General features: G+C 40.4%; 1 protein-coding gene across 1 annotated transcript in view; it reads right to left on the reverse strand.

Moving 5' to 3' along the window:
- LOC118122125 (serine/threonine-protein kinase PAK 3) overlaps positions 1-10026 on the reverse strand; it is a 29226-nt gene extending 19200 nt beyond the window's left edge. Inside the window, exon 1 of the mRNA XM_035178602.2 lies at positions 9815-10026. The gene's annotated coding sequence lies outside the window, so the exon portion shown is untranslated. The remainder of the gene's footprint in view (positions 1-9814) is intronic.
- Between the last annotated feature and the right edge of the window lie 8567 nt (positions 10027-18593).

The raw sequence follows: 18593 nt of genomic DNA on the forward strand, positions 1-18593 counted from the left end.
AACATTAATGCTGAATTTGAATGTCTAACACAGGAAGAGACTCTAATCTTGAGCCCATGGCGGCTCAGTAATGGCCCCCGCAGCGGGGGGAGGGCTCCATAAGCCTGGCTCTTCATGCCCCTGATTAGGACACACTCACTGTTTGACTTGGCTTTAGCTTTGGCTGTGCTTCTTTGAAGGATGCTGATTACTTGGATGGGATGGACAGCTAGAGGACATTCAAAGGATAAGGAGGAAGGAGGGGGGGTACTCCAAAACCACAGTTTACCATTGTTATCTTATTTATTTTGGTTTTAATGGCCACTACAGTGTGTATTTTTAAAAAGCTGCGGCAGAACGGCGATGCCAGGTTACTTGAAAAACCAAAATATAAAAAACAAACACACACACACACACACACACACACACCAAAACCAAGAAAACCTTAAAAGCACAACAAAAACACAGACACTTCACCCAGATGTTAGAGCCCTGACGGCTGACGACACACGGATGTCAACATGTTACTGCACAAACACTCCTCTCTCACATGGCTGGCCTGTCAAGGTCAGAATATAAAAACACACAGCGCCACAGTGTAGATGCCATGCGGACGCCATCCCCCTTTAATTTCAAATGGAGGGAGAGAGAGAGGGAGGAGGAGGAGTGGTGTTCAATTCTGTTAAAAAGGGCTTTGAGAGGAACATGAGCAGAATTTATGGTCACAAGATCAAAACCTCATGTGGCCAAACAGGCCACAGCTTCCTCGAGGAAACAACCTGATCTCCTTCAAGTTTTTTTGGGGTCGTTTTTGTTTATGTAACTTTTCAAATTCAACATAAGACAATGGCGTCTTTTTTGATGTTATTATATTGACATTTTTCTCATTATGAGCGCACTCCTGCATTACTGCAGTTTATGTCCAGTCATTAACCTTGACTTATACATGACCATAAACAAGCTTTTTCTCTTTCTTGCCAAGAGTTGACATTATACGATCTGTACATTATGCTTATAAACACCTTTAAAACTCACTTATTAACACATTATATATAGTTACACCTGTAACATGATATTTTTACACTTACATTTTGCACTGTTTAAAGTAAACATAAAATACGTCAGCATTAGAAATCTATGTGACTTCATCTGTGAACTAGAGCTCATATCTCCACCAAGGACCAACAGTCCCCTTATGAAACCACCATGAATTATTCTCTGAGAAATCAAGGATAATGTTGAATGAAACCGAATCTCACAATGTAAAAGAAAAGGAAAATAATTCCTCAATCGCTGCCTGATCCAGATCTGCACCAGAATGAAATGAGTTCTTCCTTAGGTCATGTCCCACCTCTCCACAAGATTTCATGGAAGTAGGTGGAGTAGTTCTGCGTAATCCTGACAACTGACAAACGTGTTATACGTTGTGAGAGCATGAATTGAACCCGAACTTTCCAAAACATCTAAATATGATGAGACTGTGACTGAGAGTGTAAAAAAAAGTTCTGCCCTAACAGCTTTTGTCAGTTACAGAGGCTCCACCTTCTTTAGTCTGGTTTGTTCCCCCTCCTGTAAGACTCAGTTACTCTGCTTTGCATACAGCTGCCAACGTTTGGTTCATAACAGGGACAAGTCCTCATTAGTTTTCTGAGAACATGTGGCAGGTGAGACAGTTCATCATCAAGTTACATGTTGTTGGGTGCAGAAGAAGCTGTTTTAAATTTCAGGATGAAAACTAGAAAACGTTCCTTCAAACAATTTTGCAACAGTTGTGAATAAACAGGGTTAAAATTGATAAATAAACCCAATGCGATATTGATGGCGCTTAGAACTGAGTTTCATTACACATTCATAAAGTATTGACTCAGTTGTTGTCACCTTTCATAAAACGCAGAATCACTTCTCCCCTCCATCATTTGCTAATTGCCTCACAGCGGTGAAAATCATGAGTTTCATTACTCAACAAAAATATTCTGAGTCAATTTGTTTTTTTTCTTCCAAACTTCTATTTTTAGCAGATACACATGCCTTGGGAGGAGGGGGGAAGCCATGGAAAAACGTTGAACATGAACATCTTTTAATCGTGTTGGTAGAAAAGGTTTATACCCGTTCATAATATGCCAACTAGAGCATGATTACACAATATCAAAGGCAAACCTAAATGGATGCAATAGTTGCTCTTCCATGTTAAATGCCCATCACACTGACCCATTGGATTCCTCAGAGAGCTGAACTCTCGCCTCCCGTGTTGTATGTTTTTCAAAAGACAGAAACCTGAGAGCAAACACGCAAATGTAGTCAAATTCATAAACATAATCAGTAACCAGTGATCTATTATTAGCCACCACACGGATGTTTGTGTCTGATGTTGTTTCGCTTCAGTCACTTGCTTTTCTGGATTTTCTACCAGAACTCAATAAGCCAGTGGTATTAGAGCTTATGGAGACAAACTGTGAAACTTTTTACACCTTATTAGCTTATTACATCTGTACCTTAAACATTGAATTTATGTATTTCAATTACATATTACATTTCCATGTAAATTTATTAGGCCTACATTAAGTTCCATTCTTTATTCAGTCAAATTACTCTCAAGTTATTTGATATATTTACACGCAGCATGACAGAAAACACTGCATTAAATATAACATTGAACGTATGTTACATGGAAGTTGAAATACGTAAATTCAATGTTTTTTAAATCATAATTTTTTTATAATGCTGCATATTACTGCTCTTTTTCCTTGCAAATCACACAAAAATGACACTACAATGATACTTAACCAGCAGTTACAAAGCTGGAAATTCATATCATATGAAGATAAAAGAAAATAAACAAGTCCTTAAACTCTTGAGTTTTGATGTTGTTTTTCCTGTAATCTGCTTCAAAACCACACAAGGTGCTTTCCTGATACACTTCTTGTTTAATCTAAATTAGACGACTCCAATGCATCTTTTGTTTGGCTTTTGAAAACTCCACTCTGATCTCGTGCGATGCTAATCAGCAGCAACACTAATGAGATTGAAAAAGCACACAGTGATAAAAACCTGCCTTATCTTCTCTTCAGTTGATCGCACTAATTACTCTCTGGGAGTCAAAGGATTCAGTGGGTCTTGCCACCCAACAGCTCCCTGGTTGATTTACCTACTATTTAGTAACCTTCTGCTCACAGGGTGTGGGATAACAATCCTCATATTTAAAACAAAGCAGGGAAAAGGCAGGTTGGTCCACGCTCATATTCCCCACAGACCACAAATCCACCAGCACTCTTCTTTCTATCAGGCGTCATCCTTTCACACACTCCCCTGCCGCCGAGGCCTGAGAGCTCGCTATGTCATTTAATATCTAGTTCTGGTGAACCTGGCCCATGTGCTGCTCCCCTCATATCAGAAAAAACACTTTCCCCCTCATGTCTTAAAACCTAAAGCTGTCACATTAGTTTCACAATCTCAAAAATGACAGTTTGGTTAACAGCGTTTTTCCAAGGTAATTTAATTAGCTGTGTGTAGACTCCCTTTTGCTGGATGATGACATGTCAGCAGCAACGGTAAACAACATTAAATTTGAAGCAATAAATGGCACTGTAGAACAGTCACGGCTGACAAGAGGGCCGTGCACCTTGTTCTGACAGTTTGCTTTGAAAAGGCTTTAACGTGAAACAGTTTATTGCATCAGGGGAATTTGTGTGGAAAAGGACGACCAAGGAGTAGAGTACGTGCTTAAAATATGCAGCTCATTCTGTCAAATGGACGAAAGCTAGTTGTATTGTTGTATCGTAACATATCGTATCGTACCAAATGTACTGTATCAAGTGTATTGTTTTATATCGTATCATATTGTGTCATATTGAGTGTATCATATTCTAGTTTATTCTGATTGGTATTTCCTGTCTGACAAAGCCCACGTTTGTTAGACTAGTACAAGCACATGGTCCATCTTGTGTTATTTGATATATTTTGGCATTGAGGTTCTACTTCTGCACTTGTCAATTTAATCTTGGGTGAAAAAATAAACACATGGATGCAGAAGTTTGTGATTTCTCTTGGCTCGGTCCAGTGGATATTGTCATAATTTAACAGCTCTGAACCTATTTTAACCTATAGATGGTCTTTTCTCGATGGTAGTGGAGGCTTCCAGGAAAACGATGGAAGATCAGCCTGAAGACAATAATGAATGATGCACCTACAGTATAGGCCACAGAGATGCCAAAAACCTTGAACCTCATGTCTTGCTTCCACCAAATAACCCCAGCTCTATGTCAGTGGCTGTATAAAGTGGAATAAATATACTGTAAATAATGAGCCATAGAATACATCAGTTTTCAAGATGACAAACTAGACACAGTAATGGTTTCCTGTGGTTGATGCGACACAGTCTCAGTTTTTTCTCGCTATTAGCATCTCTAGGTTTCCTTGATCTTGCATTGTCAGAGGATTTGCCAGCAATTAGACAGGCCCATTAGGTTTAGTTTCATACTATCAAAACAATGATCGAAAGCAACTTGAATTAACTTTTGAACCAAACTACACTTTCGCTGTTTACGGTAGTTTGCTTTTTTGCCTTGACCTTCTGCTACCATGTCCAGGAAAGACGTGAGCACCAAGCACAGGTGAGGCAGCATCTTGTATCGTATGCTCTCAAGGTACCAGCATTTTTTATTTTTGCATTAGTGTGGCATGGGTGGGTAATGTTTGAGAGCCAGCTGGAGGCAGAGAGGGGAGTGGATTCCCTCCTGCCACGCCAGCTGGTGCACGAAACTCTGAGTCGAGTTGAAAGGGTTAAAATGCACCCCTCGGAGGACAGGATGAGAAAACAGTATGGGGGGGGGAGAGATTTGTTGCTCTAAAGCATTTACTCCTGCCAGTTATTGTGTGAGCATAACTACGGAATTTAAAATGTGTAAAATACTTAATGTCTGAGGAAAACTTAATTTGTTTCTCCACGTCATCCTGTATCTAAAAGGCCTGGCCCTCTGGTATGTTCTACAATTACACAGCACATTATAATATTAGTTTTACTGTTCTCCCATAATTAAACCTGCCCAAGCATTTCATTATAATAACTTCTGCCCTGACAAGCTCATACAGCCTGGCTGCATTTTGACTTTGCATGGAAAGACGTTACCATGAGACAGATGAGACTGTGTCAACAAGTGAATCACAATATCAGCTGAGAAAAGACGCAGAATTGCTCATAGTTACTTGGCTGTGAAGCAACAGTGTGTCAGCAGGACTTGGCGTTATTATTGGTGAGCATTCACTCTACCTAAAGTTACAAAACACAATGTGGTTAGGAAAACAGCTTCTCTATAAATATGAAACAAAACTGTGCCCGAGGTTTTCCTCAATTATCAAACTTTGTGTAAATGAAAATGTCAAATGACAAATAATAATCAAGGTTTGCTGCATTCCCATAATTGAAATTAAAGTTTCCCAAATAGTCTAATATCCTGTGGTATGACAGAGTACAGAGAGTATCACTTGAAGGGAAATATATTTTGATGATTAAGTTGTAATATTATGAGAAAAAAATCATAAACTCAAGAGAATAGATTCAAAATATTACAGTTAGAAAGTCGTAATTTTAGGCTACATGTAATTTTAGAAGGGGGATATCACATCAGCCTCTTGCCTGCCTTAAAATGATGAATGTGGAGCATCTTGTAAAGTTATACTTTAGTATAAGTTTCACAAACAATGAAACACTTCTCTCTTATTTTTTAAGTATCAGGACATTGAAAACATTGTGATGAAAACTGAGTCTGTTCAGAAGAAAGAGCGACACTGACTTGGAGGATATTGCCTCTTTTGTGGAGGAGGAAATGTTTGTTGGTGGTCGACGATACAGTTATCGCTTGTTACATTACATCTGAGTTCTATTCAAAGGACTTTCATGCTTTCAGGAAACAATGAGATTGGTTCACGATTTGGATCCAGAAGGAGTGAAACTGCCTATTTCCTAAGAAATTTAATTTTTATGACCATTTTCTCATTTAAAAAACACTTAATTCTGGTAATATTATGACTTGGTACTCAAATACGACTTTATTCTTGTAATATTACTACATTAGGCTTGAAATCTCTGAATTTATTTCCTTCAATGTGGCCCTTATACCTGTAGATAATGCTCCAGGAACATAAGGTACATTTCTAATCTCAGAAAATACAGCACAGCCACTAAAACAAGGTTAAAAATGTGAGCTTATAACACTTATAACAATTATTTTTTGGAGGATAAATTACATTGTAACCTTGTAACCCGCTCGTGCAGACTTTTCATTCTCTGGACACTCTTTCCACTTGATAGCCTCCAACGTGTTACCTCCTGCAGCCTGTTCATCTTCAATCAACTTCAAGTTCAGATGCCATTCTCTGCAACTCTCTGCAAACTCTTTACCCCCAGTGAAACGTGTTAATCTTTTAAACCCCCTGAACCCTTTTCCTCCTCTGCCACATTTCATCCTTTCCTTTCCACAGTCTTGATCCATCTGGGATGTCTTCACCGTCATTGCATCACCTCAACGTAAAGTCTTTCACTTTTTGGGATCTTGAATCCCACCTCCGACTGTCCTGAGGCCTCAGAAACAGGACAGGTCACACAAGAACTATCTGTATTTGTAGTGCACACAATCATATGTCACACAAACACACACAGACAAGCAACCCTTTTCTAAGTAGCAGCAGACATCAAGTAGGGAGATTACGGAGGGAGCTGTGTCAATGTGTCAGTGTGTGAGTGTTTCCTCTGTCTCTCTCTCCCTCCCTGTCTCTCTCCATCCATCTCTCTCACTTATACTCTCCCTCCCCTTTCGGAGACAAAATGGCCAGATGGCTTCCAATCCTACATGCTAATCCACAACACACAGGCTGTAGTCCTGACACACCTACCGCAAGACTACCGCTAGGCTCTAGGCGGCCGTGCCCTTAAAACACACGCATGTACGCGCACGATCGCACGGCACGAGACCGCCACACATTTACAAACTGTCAACAGGAGTCCTCAACGATAACTCCACTCAACAATAGCAGCACAACTCAGCTGCACTAAGTCCTCAACAGATGGAGGCCTACTTGTGTGTGTGTGTGTGTGTGTGTGTGTGTGTGTGTGTGTGTGTGTGTGTGTGTGTGTGTGTGTGTGTGTGTGTGTGTCTGTGTGTGCGTCCTACTATCATATTTCAGCCAGCCCAGCTAGCAGGCTACAGACTCAGATGAGGTCCTGTGTCTTTTGCTTTTGTTAGCTGAGGTGAGGTAAGAGAAGCTGTGTGTGTTGGGTTACACCGGCCAATGGAAAACATGGGGAAGCCCAAAGCGGCACACTAAAACACAATGGAAAAAGAAATGGTTTGCATTGTTTCAGGGGGACAAATTTGTCCTCTACGACCATGTTATATAAAGCTGCAGGACAATTTATGCTTAGATGTGGTGGCAAATTAGATATTAACTCTGGGCAGATGATCATATTATAAAAATAAATAAGGAAAATTAAACATCCACTACATTTATCCAAATGTGAAAGAGATAAGCAGGTCCAGGTATAATCTCCTCAGCAGAACTACTACTACGCCTTTCTGTCAAATCAAGCTAGAATAAAGTTGTACATTATTTAAGCAGAACGAACAAGGAAAAGTCAAACCCTTGCATGCAAAACAGATACTATAAATGAGGATTCTTTATCTATTTTCTGTGGTCATTTATTAATAATCTTTCTTCTTGTCCCCCCCCCTTCAGTCTTGCAAAGCTATTCTATCCAATGCCAGTAGTTAGCTGACATGATGTGATGAATAAAAATGAAAGTAACTGTAGTTCATTGTTCATCCATCATCAGGTTCAGTTGTGGAAACATTTGCATCAAAGCTGAACCTGGATTTTGCCTGCAGAATTACATGTTTACACTGTAAACAGCACACTGAAAGGTGCAGTTTTACTTTTGCTTTGTAAGACCGGTGACATCATCCAATTTGGACCAACAACAGCTTCTGTCTGTGTTTTTCTCGTTGCTCGTATGAAAATTTCATGAGGTGCATGTAACCAATGCAGAGGCAACAGCCGATATGCAGGTTTGAATACATCGAACTGATGTTATGCACGTCCTGCACAAACCCATAAAGCTTTTAGCTGTGCATCTCAACGCTGGACCAGACGTGTGAGAATAAAGGTGTGATAAATGTGTCAAGAGTGTGGCATGTGGAGTGTAGCTTCTAAGGCCCCAGAGAGGAGACCAATTATCCAGCAGCAGTTTCACAGATCAGTTGAAAACAGCAGGACGTGTACAAGCCTCAAAAACACTTCCATTCTTCTGTAATGGTATATACAGCGTTTCTGTCTGATGGCATACTGCATTAGATGATTAGTGTAGGCCCGGTGTCTTTCCTGCCGAGACCAATGCTGAGTAATGTGCTGGACTAGCATAAATAAAAACGAAATTCTCAATGGTGTTTTAGTAAAAAACAACAATTTAGATCGACAAATTATGTTCAGGACAGGAGAGTAGTGTTGGCGCTGATGGTAGGGGACAGTTTATGTTTTAAGCCAAAAATATGTTTGTGTTGTCTGGATATTGGTGAATGGAAGAGCATGTATCTGTATCAATAGACCAGGCCGGTGTTCAAAGAGAGTATAGCACCTTCCATATCCCATCCCCCAATTCCCCTCTACAACCATCTCGCCCTCCCTCCATCACTGACATGACTCCCTAACATCCCTCCTTCACACGAAAGCCAGACAACAGGTCTCCCATCAGGCCCTGCTCATCCTCACAGACCTGAGGATGACTGCGCTTCCTGGGAGAGGAACCTCTCTCAGCCCCTCCACGTCGGCTCTGACACCACAATCTAAAAAGGTGATGGGGGGGGGGGAGAGACACCCATCCAGCACCCTCTCCATCCTCCTCCACCACCGACGGCTGTGGAAGGAGCCGAGGCGGAATAGCTCAGCTTTCACAGGACCGGCCCCCACCCCCACTCCGATCCCAAATGAAGTCAGGTGACCAGATGTTGTATATCTCCCTGTCACCACAGACGCCATGAAACCGCTACACACATCCATGTTGGAGCTGGGAGACAGAGGCACGTCTCTGCTCTGTGCGTGAGATCAGTGTCATGCAGAAATGGAAATCAAAAGGCATTTCTTCATGGAACCCTCCCTAGAAAAACCTTAAATGTTAGAGATAACAAAAGAGCACCCATCAGCATATTAATCATCGATCACCCCCCCACCCCTCCCACCCCATGCACAGCATATAGAGCTCAAATCCCTCCGTCAGCCTCGGGTCTACAGACCCAAAATAGCATTGCTTCATTTTTTTGTGCCAGTGATGCCACTGCAGCTGCTGCATTTCTCCAGGACTGACACACACTCTCTCACACACACACACACACACACACACGCACACACATACACACACACACACTCACACACACACACAAACACACAAGGCCTGTACAAATGCCACCATTGATTATAACACCTCCCCATCAATAAAGATGCTATGTGTGAGGCACAAGGGAGAACATACAGAGATGATGTGATGCAGAGGGGGGTGAGGGGGCTATATGGTAATACAAAACATGTCCAGCCCATCTGATGCAGGCATCCATTTCCATCTCGCCCTCACAGACAGGCTGCTGAGGAAACAGCTGCCTCCTTAGCAGGGCAGAATGCAGAATGGAAGAAGAAGGAAAAAAGGCTACAAAGCACCCCTACATACACAGCCTCCCCCACCTCCTCCTCCTCCTTCTCGTCCTCCTCCTCCTCCTTCTCCTCTTCTTCTTCCTCTCCTCCCTCATCTGCCTCCCCCCCTCCACATCCCCTATTACATACACAGAGAGGGAATTACCTGAAATATGTCTTCACATTCTCTTGCTCAGTGCTTCGCCTTTGGGCCCGGAGCTGCGGAGGGTTCATCGTCAGCGGCACTAGTGACAGTTTAAAGGCAGGATTGCCATTCTCTTGTCAGACCAGTTCCTGACCCTAAAAAGCAAAGCTTGCTCGGCAGGCTGGATGCTTCACTGGCTGCTCACTGTTCCCTAGTCCATGATGTCACCCACCCTGCTCTGCCCATTGGCTGAGAGGCTGAATATTAATGCAGGCAGCGGGTCTGGGGGAGGAGGCAGCCAACGGCCAGACAGGGTTGGTTTGCTGTTTGACAGAACAAACCTGCTGAGTGAGAAGAGAGGCGGGAGGGAGGCACCTCTTTCTGTGTTGGGATCTTTCGCAGAGGTCCACGCTGCTGTAGCTCTTAATACCTCAGGGATATTGGATAAACATTATACAAAATTTGAAAATCTTATAAGGACAGGCTTTTATGACAAAGCTGCGTTTTTATGCACTACTTCCTCTAAAGCAGTATGTATAGAACATATATAAGAAAACAGTATGTAAGTATTATAAATAGTAAGAGTATAATATTTGAAAGATCAAATGTCCAGAGTACAAGAACAGAAAACATTTTATCACATGTTAAAATGTGATTAGTTGTGACTAAATAATATTTAATAATAAAACTCAAACATATCGCAAACCTACTGAACTTTGCTATTTTACATCCTACGTGGAATAGCACACTTTTATTTTGTGTAGGAAATCTACAGCTTTCAGAATAATCTTAGTTCTCATTATTGAGAGTTCCCTTCCCTAAGCCTTGTATGTTTACAAGTACTGTATGAAATGTATCCTCTTTATATAAGATTCCCTATATTAAAGAGGCAATCAATTACATACAAGATTGTGCTGAACATATACCAACAAAGGTTTTTCTTTTTTTCTTTTTTTTAAAAACAGGTCTGTTTTCCATGTTTGGACATTTTACCAAACACATATCTGCCAAACACAGATTTTATAACAGATTTTCAGGTGTAAAAGTGAAAACAAAAGGCTGAGGCGGACACGACAAACACAATCCTCACTGCATTTGCCCTAATTTGCCTATGATGTCATCTTTTTCCTCTGTCTCACCTGTGATTGGCTGACTGTCACAGCATCTGCTCAGTCTCATGGCTAGTGCTTCTAGCCCAAGGTGGAGGCCTATCTGAGGCTCTGTGAATCATGGCTGGTTGTCCTGACAACCCCTGTAATGTTGATTCCTTGTCGGGGAGTAATATGGCTGTTCTGTGACAGCGTTCACTCAAATGATGATCGCAAGAAGACAACGTCTCTTATCATCCCTTGTTTACATCAGGAGGAGGCATTAGTGAGTTTTAGATAAATCGTAATTAAAATGAGAAATTTAACGCATTTAAAATATAGAACACATAAATGTTGGTAAATGTCTCAAATCTGAAATTAAATTTACTTTAATATCTTTATAACAATCATATACAACTTTGTGGAGTCTTAGGTGTGCATAAAAAAATCATGCACAAACAATTCCATGCACATCTTTTGTGACAGTTTTTTCCAGCTTTACAGGTTCACACCTGCCAGCACAGACAAGAAAGAGAAATGCAAATGTAGATCAGCGGTGCCACATAAATGTTTCAAAGCAGCAGAGGTTCTGCTCTGTCCTCCTGACAACAGACACTGAGAATCACTGTACACTTACAACAGAGGCAGTGGGACGCGGTTTATAAAGAAAAATGTCAAAATACTACTGGATCTGAGTCAACCCTACTGTAGCATGACAAAGCCTTTAAGTCATGAAGAAAACAACATATGGATTATATTAGTCTCTTCAATGTTATCCTCTCTGGGGATCTACTGTCTTTTTTGTTATAGCCAATTCAATCCTCCCACAAGTTTAAAATATCTGCAACCACTACTTCATCCATTTCCTACGCCTATCACTTCCCTACATGTGACTGTAATTATGACTAACCAGCATCACAGTGAGGCTGCACGAGCAAGCATGTGGCTGATGGGCAGGAAATACCCGGGATAGGTCAGCTGTCCATCACAGGTCCAACACATGGACAGAGAAACGCTCTCAAACACGTTACTGTGTTAGTCATCGTTAACACAACCCAAAGGTCACTGGATACAAAAGAAATCCATACAAACACAGAAACATAAAAAGACCAGCAAGAGGAAATCACCCGTTGAGGCGGCAGTGCTACCAACTGAGACACCTAATGGTCCAACCGGAACCAGGGCTGATCAATTCCTGTTTTTTTTTGTTCTCAGACATTCACTGCTTAGTGCTTTTGGCCAACTGTGTTTATGCTGTCCATTATAGAGTGAATGCTGCATGGTATAATGAGTTATAAGAGGCTGTAATCCATCTGTTGCTGTACACACTTCATTTCAGCCTTCAGAGTTGTTACATGACCCTGGTCAGAACCTGGACCCAGCACCCAACAAAGAAACAACACACACATAATCACTTCCTCCCTTCTGCAATGGTGGAGATAACAGACTTTCTATCACAGCCAATGAATGTCCCTTCATGCATGTGTGAAGTTGTGGCCTTTAGCACGACTGAAGTCACATCTTCTCTCTCACTGTAAGTCATAGACTGTATATAAAGTCTGTGCTGTGGTCCATGTAGTGTGGAGCCGCAGAATCGAGGTCCTGCCGATACACGTGCTGTATGTTTTTATAACATCAAATAACCAACACCAGGAGAATGAACACTTGAACCAATATCAGTGTGATGAGAACTAACTAAAATGACAGAAACCATCTTTGAGAAACATTAATTTCACATTTACTTTGACTTTTTAGTTTGATCCGTCTCCCATCCACGAACATGGAGGAGGCAGGGTTTATGACCTATAACGCAACCAGCCACCAGGAGGTGCTCAAGAAGATTTGGCTTCACTTTTAGTGTCATGTCGTCCATCTTTATATACAGTCTATGGTCACAATTGACAACAATATGAAATGTTTTAATTAAAGACCATATGTCTCCCAGCTTTAAGTTGCATATGTCTTAAACTTAAACTCTATCAGTCATTTTGACGTTAATGTGACTGCTGCAATATTGTCCATTGCACATTCTGTTGAATAAGTGATAATCACTTGTGAATTCTGCTGAGTAATACTCAAGGCCGATCATTTCCTAAAACTTGACAGTCAAGCTCAGATCAGGAGCTGACAGGACAACCTGCAGCTGCAGTAAGGAGGAGCATGATTTACTAGTACCCATAGGCTGCTGCTGTCAGTGATCAGGTTTATATAATGAATCCTATAAATATCCTTGGAGGCTGAGCACATCTCTGTGGTGACATTTTGTTATAGGCCGTGTCAGAATTTTCAAGTGTTTCGGTCAGTCGGGAAAATTGCTTTCTAAATTAAGTATAACCTATATCTGTATAACCTACAATTATTCTGATTAACAATCTTATCATCAGTACCATAATCTGAGAGGTTCCTAAAAACAATGAAGTAATCTTGCTATGTGCATTTGCAGTTTACAGTTACCTGGCTGACTGTAAGCCGAATCCTTCATCAATCTAACCAAATTATTCAAAAAGCATTTGTATCTGCAAAGATTCTGTCTGAATCTTTTTGATCCAAATAAACCGTTGATCACTATATCCGGTTTCCACTGTATCACAAAATGGAACCCCATGAAATGTGGTATATTCATGGTCCCCAGAGGAGGAATCCTAAGGACTTTGGGGATCCCCTGACCTTTCCTCTGGCAACACCAGCAGGTCAGTACTAATCTAGTCAAATACCTTCACATGCACTGAATGCATTGGCACAAACGTTTGTACAGTTAAACATTGTTCCTGGATGATTAATGCTTTAAGAGAAACGCCCCCCACCTCAGGGTGAACTGTAACGTCTCTGATGATCAATTCACTTTTCATATAATGCAGAGTCATACTTTTGAAATAGCTACACAATTAAGACCTTCCCAATCAGCCCAAATTACAGGATTCTAAACTGCTAACTTAAAGCGTGAGCATTACACCTGCGAACATTAGCAGGTTAGGTTTATTATTGCGAGCATACTAGCGTGCTGATATTATAATTTAGCACAAAGCACCACTGTACGTTATTACGGCGGAGCTGGTAACTTTGCTGCAGCTGCCTAACCTTGTTTGTTTTCATGTGTTGTATATATTATTTCTGTATAAAGAATTCAAAGATTTGTGCACCTTTTAATGATTATTTTGTTCTGGACATGTTTGTCATTTTATGCCAATGAAGCTTTTCAATCCAGTCCAATCTATTTTATCTGCTCAAGGATCCCTTTTGTTTTCCAACTCAGCAAGCCCAACCATAAATTCCATCAACAGACACCTCATACAATTTGTTCGCATTATGAATGTGAATTGTCATCGCTGCTTGTGTGCTGCAGCATTTCCTGATGATCCTTCCTCATCAGTCCAAGAGGAATGTATCATTCTGCAAAATGGAAGCAAGAAATTTGAGAAGAAGCTCCTTTGGTCCGGAATCAAATAATCATAGCGCTGGTCAGTCACCGCTGTATAAACCATATCAAATTATGGTTTGGATTATCATATTATGGTAGAGCTCACTGTGCACCGGGAGGGAGCAGAGGTAGAGGGAGGCTTCGGAGAGACTTGCATGCCTCGCAGGAGACGATGATATACGAGACGAGATGAGGTGTGTGGGTGAATCCCCACTGAACTAAACTTCACTTTCTGTTAGGAGCATCGATAAAATCTCTCGCTTCTCACTTGTGCCTGAATATACGCGTAAAGTACATCTTGTACATTTTCTATAAGTTAATCAGGCATTGCAATTTGGGAAAAAGACTGTTTTCAGATGGTTTCATTAGGTTCAAGTCGCTTTGACTATATTCTATTAGATATTATGACAATATTATGACAAGAAATGATTCTACCACCATTTCCCAGTGTATTTTAAAAACATCATGGTAATAAAACAAAATATCAGTAAGAAAATAAACCTGGTCTCAGATTTTGTTTTGCTGTTCTCAATCATTCTCAGTCTATAAAGAAGAGTTTAAAAGCACAACCTTCACTCAGGATCAAAAAGTCTTTAATTTTAAAAGAAATTATAACATGACATTTATCATGATAAATATCGATTGACGAAATATAAAAAGTTCTTGATATAGTTATTGGCCATATCAACAAGCCCTACATTTTTGTACTACACTTAAAATTATGATTTGATCTGTTTTGTAACAGTGGATATTTGCAATGATATTACTCACAAACCCAATCACATTTAAATCAAGCACAAACAAAAACTAAACTGAAAGATTTTAGCTTTTGAAACAACTTTTATTAACATTACATTTTACATAATGTTGTTTTACAGCTGTTTTGATTCTGACAACACACCTCACACGCATCCACACCATTATATGATATGTTTGTGTAAGTGTGCGGATATGTGTGGATAAGGGAGGACTGGTATGGACAGTGTATTAAATGCTCTTCATTTTACTACATCAGATTAACGTCTGTAAGCCGCTGGTAACGCTGCATGTAAAAGATAATGGGTCACGCTCACTCATGCTACAGCTACATTCACAGACAGGAGAAATCAGAAAATACTTTTCGTGTGGGTTGGCGCACAGCAAACCCCCCAAAGGAATATAATTGAGGTTAGTAGGCCTCTATCCTGCTGATTGTGGTTAACCTATTGATAGGTTACACGTGGTCTTGTGAGAACTCATTAGGTCGACTCCCCATTTTTCAGATGGAAAAATGCTCAGCAGTAAATAAGCGCTGTCAACCCAGTGCAGTAATTACAGATTACAGTGCAGTTTAATACCGTGCACTTAACACCTTGGCCGTTATGACTCAATTCTAAATTTAGGCTAAGTTACATGTTTCAACCTGCTAACTCAAAGAGGATGCTAAGAGGGAGCGTCTCTGACTGTTCAAGTGACTGTTTCGGATAATGAATGCTGGTTTATATCATCAAACGTGATTCCCCTATCCTCACACCGCTAATCTGTGGTTCCCCACAATGGTGGTGTTGTGGAGCGGGGGGGGGGGTCTTACTGATATTTTGCAGTATCATACCCTGCTCTGTCTGATGACTGTGAGGCTGGTATATGTTTAATGTTTACTGTAAATCAACTACATGACGCTGAACAAATTTGCAATATGTGTGACGATAAAATAAATTGATTTCAAAACTATCTTTTTTGCAGTTAATGTAGTACCACATTCTGTGAAATATCCATCCACATAACTGTCCAGGGAAATTGTATAAGCCTTAACAGCTAAATTAAATGAATCAATTAAATTACAGAAACATGCATAAAACCTTGATAAATATACTATGGTGATGGTAACTGCTCTACAACTACATTTCATATGATCTATCTTTGCTCTGTAACATGCTGTCTCATCCTGCTGTTTAATATTTTGTCCAGTATTCTACACTTAGGGGGTATATCAATGAAGCATTACACCTCATCTCTGTGCTATGCTGATGTATAATTGAACTTCCCGTGTTATATTGCTATTGATGAAAATTACATAGCAATAATTATAACTGATGTTTTAGCATCTGGTGATGCTGTTGGCGACTGTAACAATAAGGGAGATGAAATAAACTTTGTAAGGCCCATTGTACGATCTTATGAATAACACGTTAAATACTGTGTTTTTCTGTTTCTATTCTAGAATGAAGGGAAAACAAATTGAAATCACATATCTCGGGTTCTTTATTATTTCAGTCTCTGTGCAGCGTGACAGCACAGGTGCATTATTCAGCATAGTGTGAAATCGCACAGTTTAGTGTATGAAACGCTCAGCAAGGACATAAGCTCTGATGCGGCGAACAAGACGCTCAGAGAGAGAGACACACCTCTGAATGTAAAACAGGTGTGAGGAAGCAAATGAGGAGCCTGTGGGGATTAGAGAGGAGCATCTGTGTGCATTTAAATCAGTTATTATTTATGCACTATTCAAAATTAAGGCTGGTGCAAATGTAATTACAATGTTGCTGGTCAGTAATCTAGTTGTACATACAACACCTCTGAACATAAAAATATATATAAAATATATTTTGAGCACCAAGTCACAAATACTTTTCTTATCATTAAGCTTTGTCATGTAACTTGTGGATATTCAGAGCCCATACAGAGTATCTAGATTCACTTTACACTGACATTTCTATGCTGCTCTCTTTAGCTCTGCTCCCTAAATCAAGCCTTGTGTCAGTGTCAGTCAGTTCCATGGCGGCCTTGCACAGGAGCACCTATCAGCTCTCGGAGGGAAAGGCAGCACTAAAGTACTATCCATTACAACACTGGTTTGAGCAGGCCCCTCCCACTGACAGCTGGCTTATTGTGTGCTGTGCCTCTGAAGCGGCCTTGTTTCCCCTTGCTTGGACAGTTCAATAACTAATTTCAATGCAGCCAGCAGCATGTAGCTTTGAAAATGAGCAGGGAAGGTCCGATGGAAAGTCATAATCCGCTCGTCACTGCTGTCTGCCACCCGCTTGGGAGCCATTTCAGTTGACATGAAGATTCATGGATAGGGTCAGAGATGGTGCGCACACCTTGGCCGCACAATACCGAACCAAGACCAGAGTGCAAATCTTCACCAGGGCCCGACAGTGACCTTATGAAGCCACATATAAATCCACTGGATCCAGATTTTTATTTTGACCTGCACCAGATTGCACACACTATATATCAGTCCCCTAAACATGTCTGATCTTATTTTTTTCAACAGAAAACATGAATTATTCAATGAAATTGTCGTTAAAGGAAGTGAAATAAATCCCTGGATCTGCACCAAAATGTAATTCTTACAAACAAACATAACCTTCTTGGTCGAGGTAAAAATAAAAATGTTTTCTTCAAGTTGTTAAAAGTAGAGCTCGACCAATTCATCAGTTGGCCTATAATAGCTTTTCACAGACATCGTCAGTATGGGCGTTTATGTTGTTATGCACCAATGTGAAAAGATTTGTTATTCTTAACATATATATTGGTTGATGTATCTGTATCGGCAAAGTTTTATGCCCTAATTCTCAATTTTGATCGGACTCCAGCAAAGAGTTCTTGTTAAGTCTGAATAAAACACCCTTTTTCTTTGCAATTTGCCAACAGCGTGTTCTTCACATTTACTTCATGTATAATGTGTGAATATTAGCTACATTTATTAGTCAAGTCCCTTTTCTTATATCTGCTGAATAATTTGGTTTGCGATCAAATTAATTACATGAAAGGTTACTGTGGCATGTTTGCAATTATTCTTCCCCAATATCGAACAATGACATTTGGTTCTGTCATTTTATTGTCCCTCCAAATAATGAAATCCAGAAAGGCCATCTACGGTTTGGTCTCTATCGTTCCGTTGATTCATGCATCTGTCACATCACAGACACCCAATTTTGACCAAGCTCAGTGGGGGGATGATGCATGTCAACAAAGCCATACTGGTTTATCCTCTACCTTCAGTGTATCTGTAACAATGAAAATCATTAGATAATTGTCTGATCACACTAATGTAAACCTTGTGTTTATTATTTTTGCGCCTAATGCATATTGTTCGTGTGATATTTGATTTGTTTTAAGTGTGACAATAAATTATAACAACGGTATCTTTGGATCAATGTACTGATAAAAAAAGACACTTTTATATAGCACTTTGACCTGCTGAGTCATCCCACAGCCGACGGTTACTTACAATGACACCACACATTACATCTGAACTTGACTCGCAGCATAACAAATGGTTGGAGCGCCCGGATGTTACTGCACACGG

Source organism: Hippoglossus stenolepis, chromosome 15 (assembly GCF_022539355.2).
Source record: "Hippoglossus stenolepis isolate QCI-W04-F060 chromosome 15, HSTE1.2, whole genome shotgun sequence".
NCBI lineage: Eukaryota > Metazoa > Chordata > Actinopteri > Pleuronectiformes > Pleuronectidae > Hippoglossus > Hippoglossus stenolepis.